Source organism: Haliotis rufescens, unplaced genomic scaffold (assembly GCF_023055435.1).
Source record: "Haliotis rufescens isolate VD_foot unplaced genomic scaffold, xgHalRufe1.0.p SCAF_98, whole genome shotgun sequence".
NCBI lineage: Eukaryota > Metazoa > Mollusca > Gastropoda > Lepetellida > Haliotidae > Haliotis > Haliotis rufescens.
In genome coordinates, this window is record NW_025964392.1 from 1,058,183 (window position 1) to 1,076,847 (window position 18,665).

Here is an 18,665-nt window from a genome sequence, read left to right on the forward strand (position 1 = left end):
ACCCATTTTGCTATGTATAAAGAGTGCGCCGATAAAACATGGCCAGACGTTGGGTAAACGTCCTGCAGCGACCCAGTCCAACGTGAATACCGGCCGCGACATTAGGACTTAATGAGTGGAGTCGGGGAGGCAAGGGGAGACAGGCCAGCTTGAATTAGCTTGGGCCCGACTTTGACAGAGTCGCGCGTGGGTAAGAAGAGTGACAATCCCATCCAAATTGCCCCAATGTATTAAATAAACTAAAGGTAAAGATACTTAAGGTGTCCAGCAAAGCGAAAAATGAATGAATTGTATGAAAAATTGCACTGATGACGAAACAAAAACGACTGAACTGTAATGAATATTGGAAAATGAACTCACTTGCACAAAGTGTAATGACGCATCAGGCGTGTGTGTAGTTCTTTAAACATCTATTTAGGGGGATGCGACGTTGAAAACGTCTTGTAGTGACGAAGCAGACTGTTGTTGTGACGGCGTGATTGTCTAGACGTCATTTCCGGCGTACGGCGTCATGGGGGACGGCCTTGGTTACGGGGGACTGTATGCAGCTGAAAGTTGAAAAATGCTACTTTTACAAACTTTTAGGGGTTGGTGTGGTTAAAGGACGGGCTGCACGTGTGAACAGGTATATTTCTAAGGTTTAGAAGTAATAAAATAGAGAATCTATTGAGAACTAAGGGCGAAAAACGGGGCGGCAGTGCAAAATAAGACGAATGTGAAGATGTAGGCAAAGCTAAGAGTTCTAATTTTTGATTGAAATATGAGTGGTGGGCCATTCCCGGAGGTACTGCAATACCGGGTCAACCCGTGATGAGGGCGGAGCAAGCCCCGTGGCACCTCATCCCATTCTAAAAATCAGTTTAATATCGATGTCTCCATTAGGAGACGTATCAGATATTAAGCTGATAAGAACAGATACTACACTTTGATCTTAGCCAAAAGGCCGAGAAGCGATGCCGGTTGCCGGCTTGCGCCGCCAAAGTACATCTACTGACACAACATACCATTTAGCTGCTGTTTATTTACATGAAGCGCTTAAAATCAGTGGCCAGCAATATTACATGCACAAGTGAGTAAAAATGTTGACAGCACACGAGTGCGACACCCGACTGCAAGACGTTTGTGAAGATATTCAGCGTCTTTGATGAATGTAAAAATGGAGTAAATAGACCCATTTTGCTATGTATAAAGAGTGCGCCGATAAAACATGGCCAGACGTTGGGTAAACGTCCTGCAGCGACCCAGTCCAACGTGAATACCGGCCGCGACATTAGGACTTAATGAGTGGAGTCGGGGAGGCAAGGGGAGACAGGCCAGCTTGAATTAGCTTGGGCCCGACTTTGACAGAGTCGCGCGTGGGTAAGAAGAGTGACAATCCCATCCAAATTGCCCCAATGTATTAAATAAACTAAAGGTAAAGATACTTAAGGTGTCCAGCAAAGCGAAAAATGAATGAATTGTATGAAAAATTGCACTGATGACGAAACAAAAACGACTGAACTGTAATGAATATTGGAAAATGAACTCACTTGCACAAAGTGTAATGACGCATCAGGCGTGTGTGTAGTTCTTTAAACATCTATTTAGGGGGATGCGACGTTGAAAACGTCTTGTAGTGACGAAGCAGACTGTTGTTGTGACGGCGTGATTGTCTAGACGTCATTTCCGGCGTACGGCGTCATGGGGGACGGCCTTGGTTACGGGGGACTGTATGCAGCTGAAAGTTGAAAAATGCTACTTTTACAAACTTTTAGGGGTTGGTGTGGTTAAAGGACGGGCTGCACGTGTGAACAGGTATATTTCTAAGGTTTAGAAGTAATAAAATAGAGAATCTATTGAGAACTAAGGGCGAAAAACGGGGCGGCAGTGCAAAATAAGACGAATGTGAAGATGTAGGCAAAGCTAAGAGTTCTAATTTTTGATTGAAATATGAGTGGTGGGCCATTCCCGGAGGTACTGCAATACCGGGTCAACCCGTGATGAGGGCGGAGCAAGCCCCGTGGCACCTCATCCCATTCTAAAAATCAGTTTAATATCGATGTCTCCATTAGGAGACGTATCAGATATTAAGCTGATAAGAACAGATACTTTTTTTTTTCTTTTTTATAAAATTTATTATCTAAACTTAATTTTGTACAGGCGCGGACAGCGCTGTCACTACAGGGTCGCCTAAAGGTATCACAGATGTGGACCCTGCAGTGCTAACAGAAACAAGACGAAAGAAGGAGAAAGGGTACGAAACACTAAACAGAACCAAACAACCAGAATAACAGGAAGTACATGTAATAGAACAGTAATACAATGGAAGCAAAAGAATCTACAAACAATCAACACCAGCAACAACAAAACACAAGTAAGAGTTGCAATTACGGTTGCGGATACAATGTACAGACAAGCAAAGACAGGCGCTAAAAGATGGACAGCAACACATTAGATAACAATGAAACAAGACAAGATAATAGCCAGAAGAAGCACTAATAAAATCACACATGGAAAACTAAGGTACGATGAGCATCAAGAGAGCAAAAGAACGAAGAAGAAAGCCAATAATCAGAAAAAGTAGAAAATGAAAAACGACAAAAGTCAACCCTGACACGTGTCCTAAGGAGAGACAAGAAACGTAACACGATATCATTTCCTTTCAAATTTTTATGCTCAAATTTATTAGAATTCCGAACAAGCCAAATGGAATATTTTGTTAAAGTCAAAAGATAAAGGCAGAGCGATTTCCGATGGGAATTTGGAATTTTCGGTATTAAAGAAAACCGAATCACTTCATGATTTCTTTTCAAGAGCCCAAATGATAAATAATCTAACCACTTGAAAACGATATCCCACAACACATCAACACACGGGCAATAGATAAAAAGATGATCAGAAGTTTCTATTGCCATACGACAGAGAGGACAGTTTGGAGTGACAGACATTCCCCGGGCATAAAGAGTATACCCCAAAGGGAGAGAATCATAGACAAGACGATAATTGACCGATTTTGAAAGTGGATCCACAAAATGATTATGCAAATTTAACCAAACGTGACGAAAAGGAATACGTGGATACAACAACTCAATTTTATTTTCCACAACTGTTTGCAATAAACAGACATAAAACTGTTTAGAAGTAAACCGAAAGACATCTATCAGAAAATTAGAATGAACGGCCTCAAACCGTTTAAGAGCCAAAAAACAATGCTGATAGAACATAGGAATCGTCGCAGAATGAGGAAAAAGGTTAGAAGCAAAGGCAGAGCAATAGTGGCGTAAAGACAAACCTAACCAATACTTTGCAAAAAACGTCCACTTAGCTGAAGAATGAAGTAAAAGATCTTGGATATGACGTAAATAAAAGGAATATAATTTTGATTGGATGTGAACAACACCCAAGCCCCCATCTAAAACAGATTTATAACACACAGACCTCCGAATGGGTTCAGCAGTGGAGTTCCAAATAAACCGAAAAGTCTCCCTCTGAAAGAGTTCGACGTAATGTTTTGAAAACGGTGTTACCGCCCCACGGTACCACAACTTAGATAAGGCCATGACATTGCACACAACAGTTTTACCAAAAATAGAAATAGAGCGCCCCTTGGAAACATTTAAAACAGACCGAAATTTAGATAGTATAGGATGAAATTGATCGTCAGCACTGACATTCCTGCCTGTCATAATTCCAACAATTTTTGAATGCTCGATCCAAGAAATACCAAAAGGGTGATCCGACCGACTGCGCCACTTACCAACAAAAATGCCATGAGTTTTTGCAAGATTCAATTTGGAGCCTGACGCTTTACCATAAAAGGAATAAGCAGCCAAAAGATGACCAATAGAAGCGTCAGAAGTACAAAACCCCAGCCCATCATCAGCAAAAGCAGATATCTTTGCTGAATCATCAGTACCTGGTAATTTAATACCCACAATTTGCGACTTTTTTCGAATATAGCCTAAAAGAGGTTCCAGTGCTAATACATACAAGGACGGGGACAACCCACATCCCTGACGGACAGACCTCGTTACTGGAAATGGCTGTGAAATGTGCTGATTAATTATAACCGCACTAGAAATGTCCGTATAAAGAATTTTGACCCATTTTTTGAAATTAGGACCAAAGCCAAAAGCGTCCAATACATTAAACAGAAACTGATGAGAGACTCTATCAAAAGCCTTCTCCTGATCTAAACTAATAAAAGCACAAGGCAGATCTTTCTGATCCACATAATCAAGCACATTACGAATGAGATGACAGTTATCATGAATAGATCGGCCAGGAACAGCACAAGTTTGATCCAAATGCACGATATTGCCTATAACCTTGCCTAAACGTGTGCATAACAATTTTGAGATTATTTTCACATCGACATTTAATAAAGAAATTGGACGCCAGTTACGAACATTGTCCGCATTATTAATATCTTTACACAGGAGAGAAATATAAGAAGTTTTAGAAGAGGCAGGAAGAACATGCTCCTGAAAAGAGAGCTGAAAAACACGTAGAAGAACATCACCAAGAACATCAAAAGTAGAGACATAAAATTCCTTAGTAAGCCCATCCGGACCTGGAGATTTATCATTCTCCATAGCCTTAAGGGTGTTTAGAATTTCATCACGAGATATATCTCCTTCCAGTGAGGCCGAATCAACCGAATCAAGTGTAGGTAAATCAGCAAGGAATTCGGTACAAATTTCATCATCAATGGGTTCATAACCAAACAGATCGCTATAAAAATCAACAAAAACACCCATGATCTCACGAGAGGTAGACAACTTATTCCCAAAAGGGTCTAAAATAGAAGAAATAGATTTTCGTTTTCCTCTCTGTGATTCCTTGCGTAAAAAATAACTGGAAGGTCGTTCACCAATTTCAAGGTCCTTAGCCTTAGATCGGACTAAATTACCTCTGAATTCCAAGATTTCCAAATCATGAAGTTGGTTTTTGACAGCCGCAAGTTGGTCAGAATAGAGTCCAGGATGTAAAGATTCAGCTTGGCATAAAGACTTATAATCGGAAACTAATTCCTTACGAAGGGATGCCTGTTGTGATTTATGAACACTCGCAAACAATTGAAGAAAGGCCTTAATTTCCAATTTAAAAGCATCCCACCAATCCAAAGTAATAGAAGCCAAAGGGGGAATATGATTTGAACAAAATCCGGCAAATAAGGCCAGAAACGAATCATTCATTAAAGAATTGTTACATTTAAAATAACCAGGACCAAAACTTATGCCAGCAAAATCCTTCAGCTTAAACGACACATAATCATGATCAGAAAAACTACATGGAGATATGTCCGCAGACACAAGAGAACAGCGAAGAGAAGAGGAGACATAAAAACGGTCCAGACGAGAACCGACGCCGGCTGTATTGCGCCAAGAAACCGCCACAGAACCAGGACATTTGGAGCGATAGACATCAAAGAGAGAAAAATCAGAGACCCATTGCTTAAGAAGATTAGCCCCGGCCTGAACAGAAGCCCTCCCACCTATTTTATCTAAAGATGCATTAAGAACGCAATTAAAATCCCCCCCTAAAATAACAAATTTGTTGGTCACCAAATATTTGGCAACACTACGGAAGAAAACAACTCTATCCGCAGGGAGATTGGGAGCATAGAGATTTATAAAACGGAGACCATACCCATCGACAATTAAATCCACAACCAACAAACGCCCCTCGAAATCAAAATAGAAATAATCAACAATGAAATTAAGTTTGGAAGAAACAATAAACCCCACGCCCCGACTGAAATTGCTCCCAAAACTCCAAAAAGCCTTCCCATTAAATTTCGACTCAAAAGACTGAGCAATAGCCAAATTATACACATGGGTCTCCTGAAGAAACAAAAAATCGATGCCATCAGTAACAAAAGCATGTGACAAGAGATGTAATTTAGTAGGATCATCTAAAAGTCCATTACAATTAAGTGAAACGAAATTATACATAAGAATGGATGCTTGGAGAAGAGGCACAACACAGAAAAATACAATGCAAACAAACCCCAACAGAAAAAAACAAAAACATCAAACAAATCCTAAAAACATCAAAAATGGAAAAATAAAACTTACCACAAAGATGCTTAAACTGCAAAACAATTGTTAAATTAAAAGAGAAACCGAAACACCCCCAAAAAGCTGAAAAAAGAAAACCATAACAAATTATGCAAATAACACATACCCAAATACCACAAAAACAAAGTACCCATATAGTGAAAAATTTCCCAGAATGCAAGAGCCGCACCCCCCACAGGACTCCTGGCACCCCCCGGAAATCAAAACGTAAGTAACAATCAACACTCACAACAGCCAGCGCGAAAACACATAAACATACACAAGAAAAAGTACACTCCCTATGCAGGGAGAACCAGGCTGTCGAAAACAAAATCATGAGCCAGTCTCGTAAGTGATGGACATAGCATAGATCGGTATCAAAGGGGAAGGAAAACATGGCAGAGGAATTATGGGGGATCATCTATCGGAAGCCTAGAACCAGACCCGGACCGGCGAGACCCAGACGGGGAACGATGGAGAGTAGCAGCCGCAGCATCCGCCACCCCAGGAGGGATGGAAGATACCCGCTGCTTTTTCCCCGCTGAGCCACCCCGCGAAACAGACCGAGACCTGGACCTAGGCTTTACAAGGGTCCATGATTGTGAATCAACAGTGGCAATGATGGAATCGGCCCCATCCTGGGACCCCAAATCATCCTGGGAAATGTCAAAGGCCAGGGGTTCAAGAGAGGCAGCCTTCGCATAGGAGACGGGAGTGGCAACACCCCCACTGTTGCCAGCACCCTCACCCGCACCCACACCCTCATCTACGCTCCCACCCTCAACGACACCCTCACCAACAGAGTCAAACACAGACACAGTGTCATCCGCAACGTCCATGGAATCATCGGAATGCACAATAGAAGACTCTGCCATGTCAACACGAGGCGTAGGGCTGGACGGGGCCACCGAGGAAGTCGGGGCAGCACTAGGACCCGGCCCTTCCAACTTTTGTCGATTCTGCCAACTTTTAGGGCAGTCAGGGCGCGTGTGACCGAGGTGATAACACCTCAGACACACAGGCAGACGACCAGGGGCGGTGACCAACATAGACATACGGTCACCGAGGCGGACGATGTAAGGAACGCTCTCACCTTTGGTACTGTCAATCTGGAGCTGCACGGTCCTCACACCAGTCTGAATAGGAGCTCCTCCCACCAGCATCGTCTCAGGCTTTATGGACAATACGGTCCCATACCGGGAAAAATAGGAATCCAAAAAACGATCAGAAACAACACCATGTATCCAATGGATTCGAAGGTCCACAATCTCCTTATCATAAGGGGAAAAGTCAACTTTGACGCCCCTGTACATCACAGACCCAGCCAGAAGTAGTAGGCGGGCACGATTCTCCAGTTTAAAAGTAACATACCACACCCCGGAAGTTTCCGTTTTCCAGATAGAGAGAAGTTCAGTCGCCTTAATTCCTTTGTAGGCCAATTGTACAATGTCAAAAACATCCTCACGATTAAGAGTCTTTACAACAGATTTTAGACGTACCGTGCAGGAACAGCGCTTTTTGTCCAGGTAACGGTCAGGGACACTGGGCGCCACGGTGGCTGCATGGAAAGCCATCCCGGAAAAGTAGGGGGAGACCCGAAGGTCACACAGCCACTTAAAAAGTGACTGATGCCCACCAGTAGACCTGCAAATGTGAAATAGAATTAAACAACAACAACAACAAGCAAAGATATACACAACCACCCTACAAGGGACTCTAGATGCTCGCTTCAAAAATGTAATAACAAGTACCACACTTTGATCACAGCCAAAAGGCCGAGAAGCGATGCCGGTTGCCGGCTTGCGCCGCCAAAGTACATCTACTGACACAACATACCATTTAGCTGCTGTTTATTTACATGAAGCGCTTAAAATCAGTGGCCAGCAATATTACATGCACAAGTGAGTAAAAATGTTGACAGCACACGAGTGCGACACCCGACTGCAAGACGTTTGTGAAGATATTCAGCGTCTTTGATGAATGTAAAAATGGAGTAAATAGACCCATTTTGCTATGTATAAAGAGTGCGCCGATAAAACATGGCCAGACGTTGGGTAAACGTCCTGCAGCGACCCAGTCCAACGTGAATACCGGCCGCGACATTAGGACTTAATGAGTGGAGTCGGGGAGGCAAGGGGAGACAGGCCAGCTTGAATTAGCTTGGGCCCGACTTTGACAGAGTCGCGCGTGGGTAAGAAGAGTGACAATCCCATCCAAATTGCCCCAATGTATTAAATAAACTAAAGGTAAAGATACTTAAGGTGTCCAGCAAAGCGAAAAATGAATGAATTGTATGAAAAATTGCACTGATGACGAAACAAAAACGACTGAACTGTAATGAATATTGGAAAATGAACTCACTTGCACAAAGTGTAATGACGCATCAGGCGTGTGTGTAGTTCTTTAAACATCTATTTAGGGGGATGCGACGTTGAAAACGTCTTGTAGTGACGAAGCAGACTGTTGTTGTGACGGCGTGATTGTCTAGACGTCATTTCCGGCGTACGGCGTCATGGGGGACGGCCTTGGTTACGGGGGACTGTATGCAGCTGAAAGTTGAAAAATGCTACTTTTACAAACTTTTAGGGGTTGGTGTGGTTAAAGGACGGGCTGCACGTGTGAACAGGTATATTTCTAAGGTTTAGAAGTAATAAAATAGAGAATCTATTGAGAACTAAGGGCGAAAAACGGGGCGGCAGTGCAAAATAAGACGAATGTGAAGATGTAGGCAAAGCTAAGAGTTCTAATTTTTGATTGAAATATGAGTGGTGGGCCATTCCCGGAGGTACTGCAATACCGGGTCAACCCGTGATGAGGGCGGAGCAAGCCCCGTGGCACCTCATCCCATTCTAAAAATCAGTTTAATATCGATGTCTCCATTAGGAGACGTATCAGATATTAAGCTGATAAGAACAGATACTACACTTTGATCTTAGCCAAAAGGCCGAGAAGCGATGCCGGTTGCCGGCTTGCGCCGCCAAAGTACATCTACTGACACAACATACCATTTAGCTGCTGTTTATTTACATGAAGCGCTTAAAATCAGTGGCCAGCAATATTACATGCACAAGTGAGTAAAAATGTTGACAGCACACGAGTGCGACACCCGACTGCAAGACGTTTGTGAAGATATTCAGCGTCTTTGATGAATGTAAAAATGGAGTAAATAGACCCATTTTGCTATGTATAAAGAGTGCGCCGATAAAACATGGCCAGACGTTGGGTAAACGTCCTGCAGCGACCCAGTCCAACGTGAATACCGGCCGCGACATTAGGACTTAATGAGTGGAGTCGGGGAGGCAAGGGGAGACAGGCCAGCTTGAATTAGCTTGGGCCCGACTTTGACAGAGTCGCGCGTGGGTAAGAAGAGTGACAATCCCATCCAAATTGCCCCAATGTATTAAATAAACTAAAGGTAAAGATACTTAAGGTGTCCAGCAAAGCGAAAAATGAATGAATTGTATGAAAAATTGCACTGATGACGAAACAAAAACGACTGAACTGTAATGAATATTGGAAAATGAACTCACTTGCACAAAGTGTAATGACGCATCAGGCGTGTGTGTAGTTCTTTAAACATCTATTTAGGGGGATGCGACGTTGAAAACGTCTTGTAGTGACGAAGCAGACTGTTGTTGTGACGGCGTGATTGTCTAGACGTCATTTCCGGCGTACGGCGTCATGGGGGACGGCCTTGGTTACGGGGGACTGTATGCAGCTGAAAGTTGAAAAATGCTACTTTTACAAACTTTTAGGGGTTGGTGTGGTTAAAGGACGGGCTGCACGTGTGAACAGGTATATTTCTAAGGTTTAGAAGTAATAAAATAGAGAATCTATTGAGAACTAAGGGCGAAAAACGGGGCGGCAGTGCAAAATAAGACGAATGTGAAGATGTAGGCAAAGCTAAGAGTTCTAATTTTTGATTGAAATATGAGTGGTGGGCCATTCCCGGAGGTACTGCAATACCGGGTCAACCCGTGATGAGGGCGGAGCAAGCCCCGTGGCACCTCATCCCATTCTAAAAATCAGTTTAATATCGATGTCTCCATTAGGAGACGTATCAGATATTAAGCTGATAAGAACAGATACTTTTTTCTTTTTGATAATAAATTTAATGCACAAAATTGAAAATACAGTCGCGGACAGCGCAAAAGGGCATACCACTCCACTATAAAAACAAAATATCACAAAAGGGCGTGGAGTGGCAGCGATAACAGAGGCAAACTAAAGAAGAAATAACATACAAATACTGGGTTGTCAGTCAGAATGATTAAGAAAACAAGTTACGAGGAAGAAGTCCACATTAGCTGTGTCCATAAACGTGGTCTAATGTCTAATCTACATACAGTTTACAACTTTGAAGCAGATCTGATCTCTTCTTCAGTGAGCGACATGGTATAAAATGTATTCTTCTGAACACCAAGAGACTGTAAAGACAACCTATTCTTATGCACTTTATAGGTAAGTAGTATACGAATAGCGTCCCGGATGGCTGGTCTCTGATCCTGTGGAAAAGAACGCACACAGTTAGTCACATCGTATCTTTTCTCAGTAACCTTGTAGCTCCCACGTGATTCATCCCAGAAAAGCTTGACAAGAAAGTTCCACTTCTTTCGCAGGAGATGGAGTCCCTCCTTATGTTCCTGCTGATACCGTAGGTTCACAAACACCGGTAATGAAGTTAAATCAAAAGGGTTCTTTTGGGGAAGAAAACGATCCGTGGCCTGCCGATTAGCACTGGTAGAAGTTGATCCAGACCCCTGTACAGAATCCACACTATCACCTTCATCCTCAACACCTGGAATACTTGTATCACTACAGTCAACACTCCCTTGGGACGCCGTACATTCTATGTCCGTCTGTTCCGCCCAACTTGGCATGGTCTCCTCAAAATCCTGAGATGAAGGTACCTGTGATGTATCTGGTTGTGTAGCAACGTCCTTGGGTCCAGCACCCTCCCCAGGCATGTCCATATCTGCCATGACAGCATCCATCTGTGAAGGTGCATCATCTTCTGAATCCGGCACAGTGGTAGGTTTTCCTTTCTTCTCTCTCCTGTCAACACTCTCAGCTGGCTGCTTTCTCTTGTTAACTCTCGCCGAGACCTGCGAATCCATATCATCAGCTGAATCTGTAGGAGCACTGACATCAACCTGTTCCTTGGCACGAGTAGCCGAATCATTCTTGGGGCACTGAGAACGGACATGTCCATGGGTATGACATCTGAAACAGATAGGCAGTCTTCCTGGTGCAGTGATCAACATACTCTGTTTGTCCCCGAATTTCACAATATGCGGTATGTGCTCCTTTTCAGTCTCAGTAAGTTCCATCTTCACTATCCGGACTCCAGAGAAAATATCAACTCCGTCTATTGACTCATACTCCCTCAGGACATCCAACACTTTCCCAAACTTCGAGAAATAATCCTTAAGAAAGACACTCCGGACAGTGGCATGTAGCCAGTGAACTCGCAAAGGCACCATAAACGTGCCATAGCTGTAGAAATACACCTTGTCGTTCCCGACACTAACGCACTGTAAATCCAAAAGTTCCCGAGCACAGTCTACATCCTTCATGGTTAGGTACACTTGACCATATCTTTCTGTCTTCCATACTCCTCTACAGGCAGACAAGTTGAACTCAGGCACAGAAGTCTTTAAGTACGACACAAGCTCCTTCACAGACGATATCTTGGCGGTCAAGTAAATCCTCACAGTCCTAGCAACAACGTCCTGGTCCACATACTCGGCAGGTATGGGACCCTCGTTGACTGCTGCAGTGAAAGCCATGGTAGATGCAAGGAGACTATTAAAAGTCACACGAATGCTATGCAAACGATGCCTTACGTAGACCTGTAGATAAAATGGCAATAAAGTACAAAGCACAAAGTGAACATGTAACAAAACATAAACAGTCTGACTGACTCCCTAAGGAGATGATCGCTTCTGGATTTGGCCAAGATACTACACTTTGATCTTAGCCAAAAGGCCGAGAAGCGATGCCGGTTGCCGGCTTGCGCCGCCAAAGTACATCTACTGACACAACATACCATTTAGCTGCTGTTTATTTACATGAAGCGCTTAAAATCAGTGGCCAGCAATATTACATGCACAAGTGAGTAAAAATGTTGACAGCACACGAGTGCGACACCCGACTGCAAGACGTTTGTGAAGATATTCAGCGTCTTTGATGAATGTAAAAATGGAGTAAATAGACCCATTTTGCTATGTATAAAGAGTGCGCCGATAAAACATGGCCAGACGTTGGGTAAACGTCCTGCAGCGACCCAGTCCAACGTGAATACCGGCCGCGACATTAGGACTTAATGAGTGGAGTCGGGGAGGCAAGGGGAGACAGGCCAGCTTGAATTAGCTTGGGCCCGACTTTGACAGAGTCGCGCGTGGGTAAGAAGAGTGACAATCCCATCCAAATTGCCCCAATGTATTAAATAAACTAAAGGTAAAGATACTTAAGGTGTCCAGCAAAGCGAAAAATGAATGAATTGTATGAAAAATTGCACTGATGACGAAACAAAAACGACTGAACTGTAATGAATATTGGAAAATGAACTCACTTGCACAAAGTGTAATGACGCATCAGGCGTGTGTGTAGTTCTTTAAACATCTATTTAGGGGGATGCGACGTTGAAAACGTCTTGTAGTGACGAAGCAGACTGTTGTTGTGACGGCGTGATTGTCTAGACGTCATTTCCGGCGTACGGCGTCATGGGGGACGGCCTTGGTTACGGGGGACTGTATGCAGCTGAAAGTTGAAAAATGCTACTTTTACAAACTTTTAGGGGTTGGTGTGGTTAAAGGACGGGCTGCACGTGTGAACAGGTATATTTCTAAGGTTTAGAAGTAATAAAATAGAGAATCTATTGAGAACTAAGGGCGAAAAACGGGGCGGCAGTGCAAAATAAGACGAATGTGAAGATGTAGGCAAAGCTAAGAGTTCTAATTTTTGATTGAAATATGAGTGGTGGGCCATTCCCGGAGGTACTGCAATACCGGGTCAACCCGTGATGAGGGCGGAGCAAGCCCCGTGGCACCTCATCCCATTCTAAAAATCAGTTTAATATCGATGTCTCCATTAGGAGACGTATCAGATATTAAGCTGATAAGAACAGATACTACACTTTGATCTTAGCCAAAAGGCCGAGAAGCGATGCCGGTTGCCGGCTTGCGCCGCCAAAGTACATCTACTGACACAACATACCATTTAGCTGCTGTTTATTTACATGAAGCGCTTAAAATCAGTGGCCAGCAATATTACATGCACAAGTGAGTAAAAATGTTGACAGCACACGAGTGCGACACCCGACTGCAAGACGTTTGTGAAGATATTCAGCGTCTTTGATGAATGTAAAAATGGAGTAAATAGACCCATTTTGCTATGTATAAAGAGTGCGCCGATAAAACATGGCCAGACGTTGGGTAAACGTCCTGCAGCGACCCAGTCCAACGTGAATACCGGCCGCGACATTAGGACTTAATGAGTGGAGTCGGGGAGGCAAGGGGAGACAGGCCAGCTTGAATTAGCTTGGGCCCGACTTTGACAGAGTCGCGCGTGGGTAAGAAGAGTGACAATCCCATCCAAATTGCCCCAATGTATTAAATAAACTAAAGGTAAAGATACTTAAGGTGTCCAGCAAAGCGAAAAATGAATGAATTGTATGAAAAATTGCACTGATGACGAAACAAAAACGACTGAACTGTAATGAATATTGGAAAATGAACTCACTTGCACAAAGTGTAATGACGCATCAGGCGTGTGTGTAGTTCTTTAAACATCTATTTAGGGGGATGCGACGTTGAAAACGTCTTGTAGTGACGAAGCAGACTGTTGTTGTGACGGCGTGATTGTCTAGACGTCATTTCCGGCGTACGGCGTCATGGGGGACGGCCTTGGTTACGGGGGACTGTATGCAGCTGAAAGTTGAAAAATGCTACTTTTACAAACTTTTAGGGGTTGGTGTGGTTAAAGGACGGGCTGCACGTGTGAACAGGTATATTTCTAAGGTTTAGAAGTAATAAAATAGAGAATCTATTGAGAACTAAGGGCGAAAAACGGGGCGGCAGTGCAAAATAAGACGAATGTGAAGATGTAGGCAAAGCTAAGAGTTCTAATTTTTGATTGAAATATGAGTGGTGGGCCATTCCCGGAGGTACTGCAATACCGGGTCAACCCGTGATGAGGGCGGAGCAAGCCCCGTGGCACCTCATCCCATTCTAAAAATCAGTTTAATATCGATGTCTCCATTAGGAGACGTATCAGATATTAAGCTGATAAGAACAGATACTACACTTTGATCTTAGCCAAAAGGCCGAGAAGCGATGCCGGTTGCCGGCTTGCGCCGCCAAAGTACATCTACTGACACAACATACCATTTAGCTGCTGTTTATTTACATGAAGCGCTTAAAATCAGTGGCCAGCAATATTACATGCACAAGTGAGTAAAAATGTTGACAGCACACGAGTGCGACACCCGACTGCAAGACGTTTGTGAAGATATTCAGCGTCTTTGATGAATGTAAAAATGGAGTAAATAGACCCATTTTGCTATGTATAAAGAGTGCGCCGATAAAACATGGCCAGACGTTGGGTAAACGTCCTGCAGCGACCCAGTCCAACGTGAATACCGGCCGCGACATTAGGACTTAATGAGTGGAGTCGGGGAGGCAAGGGGAGACAGGCCAGCTTGAATTAGCTTGGGCCCGACTTTGACAGAGTCGCGCGTGGGTAAGAAGAGTGACAATCCCATCCAAATTGCCCCAATGTATTAAATAAACTAAAGGTAAAGATACTTAAGGTGTCCAGCAAAGCGAAAAATGAATGAATTGTATGAAAAATTGCACTGATGACGAAACAAAAACGACTGAACTGTAATGAATATTGGAAAATGAACTCACTTGCACAAAGTGTAATGACGCATCAGGCGTGTGTGTAGTTCTTTAAACATCTATTTAGGGGGATGCGACGTTGAAAACGTCTTGTAGTGACGAAGCAGACTGTTGTTGTGACGGCGTGATTGTCTAGACGTCATTTCCGGCGTACGGCGTCATGGGGGACGGCCTTGGTTACGGGGGACTGTATGCAGCTGAAAGTTGAAAAATGCTACTTTTACAAACTTTTAGGGGTTGGTGTGGTTAAAGGACGGGCTGCACGTGTGAACAGGTATATTTCTAAGGTTTAGAAGTAATAAAATAGAGAATCTATTGAGAACTAAGGGCGAAAAACGGGGCGGCAGTGCAAAATAAGACGAATGTGAAGATGTAGGCAAAGCTAAGAGTTCTAATTTTTGATTGAAATATGAGTGGTGGGCCATTCCCGGAGGTACTGCAATACCGGGTCAACCCGTGATGAGGGCGGAGCAAGCCCCGTGGCACCTCATCCCATTCTAAAAATCAGTTTAATATCGATGTCTCCATTAGGAGACGTATCAGATATTAAGCTGATAAGAACAGATACTACACTTTGATCTTAGCCAAAAGGCCGAGAAGCGATGCCGGTTGCCGGCTTGCGCCGCCAAAGTACATCTACTGACACAACATACCATTTAGCTGCTGTTTATTTACATGAAGCGCTTAAAATCAGTGGCCAGCAATATTACATGCACAAGTGAGTAAAAATGTTGACAGCACACGAGTGCGACACCCGACTGCAAGACGTTTGTGAAGATATTCAGCGTCTTTGATGAATGTAAAAATGGAGTAAATAGACCCATTTTGCTATGTATAAAGAGTGCGCCGATAAAACATGGCCAGACGTTGGGTAAACGTCCTGCAGCGACCCAGTCCAACGTGAATACCGGCCGCGACATTAGGACTTAATGAGTGGAGTCGGGGAGGCAAGGGGAGACAGGCCAGCTTGAATTAGCTTGGGCCCGACTTTGACAGAGTCGCGCGTGGGTAAGAAGAGTGACAATCCCATCCAAATTGCCCCAATGTATTAAATAAACTAAAGGTAAAGATACTTAAGGTGTCCAGCAAAGCGAAAAATGAATGAATTGTATGAAAAATTGCACTGATGACGAAACAAAAACGACTGAACTGTAATGAATATTGGAAAATGAACTCACTTGCACAAAGTGTAATGACGCATCAGGCGTGTGTGTAGTTCTTTAAACATCTATTTAGGGGGATGCGACGTTGAAAACGTCTTGTAGTGACGAAGCAGACTGTTGTTGTGACGGCGTGATTGTCTAGACGTCATTTCCGGCGTACGGCGTCATGGGGGACGGCCTTGGTTACGGGGGACTGTATGCAGCTGAAAGTTGAAAAATGCTACTTTTACAAACTTTTAGGGGTTGGTGTGGTTAAAGGACGGGCTGCACGTGTGAACAGGTATATTTCTAAGGTTTAGAAGTAATAAAATAGAGAATCTATTGAGAACTAAGGGCGAAAAACGGGGCGGCAGTGCAAAATAAGACGAATGTGAAGATGTAGGCAAAGCTAAGAGTTCTAATTTTTGATTGAAATATGAGTGGTGGGCCATTCCCGGAGGTACTGCAATACCGGGTCAACCCGTGATGAGGGCGGAGCAAGCCCCGTGGCACCTCATCCCATTCTAAAAATCAGTTTAATATCGATGTCTCCATTAGGAGACGTATCAGATATTAAGCTGATAAGAACAGATACTTTTTCTTTTTTATAAAATTTATTACCTAAAGAGAATTTAGTACAGGCGCGTACAGCGCTGTCACTGCAGGGCCGCCTAAAATTATCACAGTTGTGGGCCCTGCAGTGCTAACAGAGAATCATCTAAAAGAGGAAAAATATATCAGAATCAAGCGATGGACATGGCAGGAAACACTAAGCACAAACAACTAAGTCCACAGGCTCCTTCGGAACACCAGAGCGAAATTCCTCCTCACACAAGGAAATCACAAAGCTACCATGAGTTTGGTTTGGCTTGAAAGGAAAACGATGACGGAAAAAGTTCACTTTCTTCACAAGAACGTTCCCAACAGCAACCCTCAACTTCTCACGCCCTTCCTTAGGGAAATCGAAAACACATTCATCCCAATGGCCCGTGTCCACATGCACTTGAAGACCAGCACCAGACTTGTTAGGAGACACATGCAGTTTGAAGAACCAAAGACGCTCTTCATCGGAATCAGAGTCAGACGCAGACGGGGAAACCTCCTTGACGACTTGAGGGGGAGCAACCCGACGGCCACGCGCACTAACGGTACCACGAGGCAGAGGCGGAAATCCAGCACTATCACCACCTTGAGAGTCCAGAGGGATCTGAGCTAGCAGAACGTCAGACTGAGACTGCTGATCGGCCCAACTAACGGGGGAAGAAGGAGACACAGAGACACGAGCAACCTGCTTCCTCTTCTCAAACACTCCAGCACCTGGAAGATCACGTGTACACTGCTTCTTGGTAGGAGGGACAACGGGTTGAGGCTCCACGGCATCGTCATTCTCAACGTCAGAATCGGCTGACAAACCATCCATGTCACTGTCAACCTTGGACCCATCAACAACACTGACTTCAGGCAGAGAAACCACAACCCGGGGTCGGTCATCCAACGAATCAACACCAGCCACAGACTCCGTAACGGAAACAACACTAGCACAGCCAGCAACAACAGTATCAACAGGTTCCACGTCCATCACATCAGGGTCGACAACGTCAGGAACATCAGGAGCCACAGTAGAATTTCCGGTAGAAGGGGTAGGTACATCCGAACCGGGACAACGGGCACGCACATGACCAACGGAGTGGCACTTGAGGCAGATAGGCAGACGACCCGGAGCTGTAACAAGCATGGACTGCTTATCCCCAAACCGCACAATATGAGGGATACACGTACGTTCAGCATCCGTGAGCTCCATCCGTACAATACGGACACCAGTGAAAATGTTAACACCATCCACATCAATAAACTCCCGGAAGGCGTCCAACACACGACCATAACGGCTGAAGAAATCCTTGAGAAAGTCACTAGTAACGGTAGCATGCAGCCAATGGATCCGCAAGGGAACCATGAAGACACCATATGCATAAAAGTACAACTTCTCATCACCAGTGGAGACACATTTCAAGTCCAGCAATTTTCGGGCCACAGAAACAGATTTCAAAGTCACATACACCTGGCCGGAGCGTTCCGTCCTCCATATGGCTTGGCAATCACTCAAGGCAAAGTCAGGCACAGCAGCAGTTAACAGGCGAGCAAAGTCTGGCACAGAGGTAAAACGAGCAGTCGAATACACCCTCACAGTCCGGGATTCGACCTCCTTATCCACGAACTGCTCCGGGACTGGTCCAGCATTCACGGCAGAGCTGTAAGCCATGGCAGGAGAGGAGAGGTGAGGGGTGACCACTGAAGATCACACAGCCAAAGCTGATACCCACTCGTAGACCTTGAAAAGAAGTTCAAATTAACACAATGCAAAAACAACCAATACTCTATAATCGCCACAGTGACAAGCAATGACACTCGACCAGTGACTAAGCCATACTTTGAGCTTAGACAAAAGGCCGAGAAGCGATGCCGGTTGCCGGCTTGCGCCGCCAAAGTACATCTACTGACACAACATACCATTTAGCTGCTGTTTATTTACATGAAGCGCTTAAAATCAGTGGCCAGCAATATTACATGCACAAGTGAGT

General features: G+C 44.2%; 8 non-coding genes across 8 annotated transcripts; all 8 read right to left on the reverse strand.

Annotated features, from left to right (window-relative positions):
• Positions 1–762: 762 nt before the first annotated feature.
• Positions 763–955, reverse strand: LOC125377753. The gene has a single exon (XR_007219790.1). It is a non-coding gene; the product is annotated as a U2 spliceosomal RNA (small nuclear RNA).
• A 976-nt stretch (positions 956–1,931) lies between these two features.
• Positions 1,932–2,116, reverse strand: LOC125377769. The gene has a single exon (XR_007219807.1). It is a non-coding gene; the product is annotated as a U2 spliceosomal RNA (small nuclear RNA).
• A 6,688-nt stretch (positions 2,117–8,804) lies between these two features.
• LOC124127242 lies at positions 8,805–8,997 on the reverse strand. Its single transcript, XR_006859932.1, has one exon. It is a non-coding gene; the product is annotated as a U2 spliceosomal RNA (small nuclear RNA).
• Positions 8,998–9,973: 976 nt separating this feature from the next.
• Positions 9,974–10,157, reverse strand: LOC124127223. Its single transcript, XR_006859918.2, has one exon. It is a non-coding gene; the product is annotated as a U2 spliceosomal RNA (small nuclear RNA).
• A 2,860-nt stretch (positions 10,158–13,017) lies between these two features.
• On the reverse strand, positions 13,018–13,210 carry LOC125377755. Its single transcript, XR_007219792.1, has one exon. It is a non-coding gene; the product is annotated as a U2 spliceosomal RNA (small nuclear RNA).
• A 976-nt stretch (positions 13,211–14,186) lies between these two features.
• LOC124127241 lies at positions 14,187–14,379 on the reverse strand. The gene has a single exon (XR_006859931.1). It is a non-coding gene; the product is annotated as a U2 spliceosomal RNA (small nuclear RNA).
• Positions 14,380–15,355: 976 nt separating this feature from the next.
• On the reverse strand, positions 15,356–15,548 carry LOC124128617. The gene has a single exon (XR_006860216.1). It is a non-coding gene; the product is annotated as a U2 spliceosomal RNA (small nuclear RNA).
• Positions 15,549–16,524: 976 nt separating this feature from the next.
• On the reverse strand, positions 16,525–16,717 carry LOC124128628. Its single transcript, XR_006860227.2, has one exon. It is a non-coding gene; the product is annotated as a U2 spliceosomal RNA (small nuclear RNA).
• Positions 16,718–18,665: the final 1,948 nt, after the last annotated feature.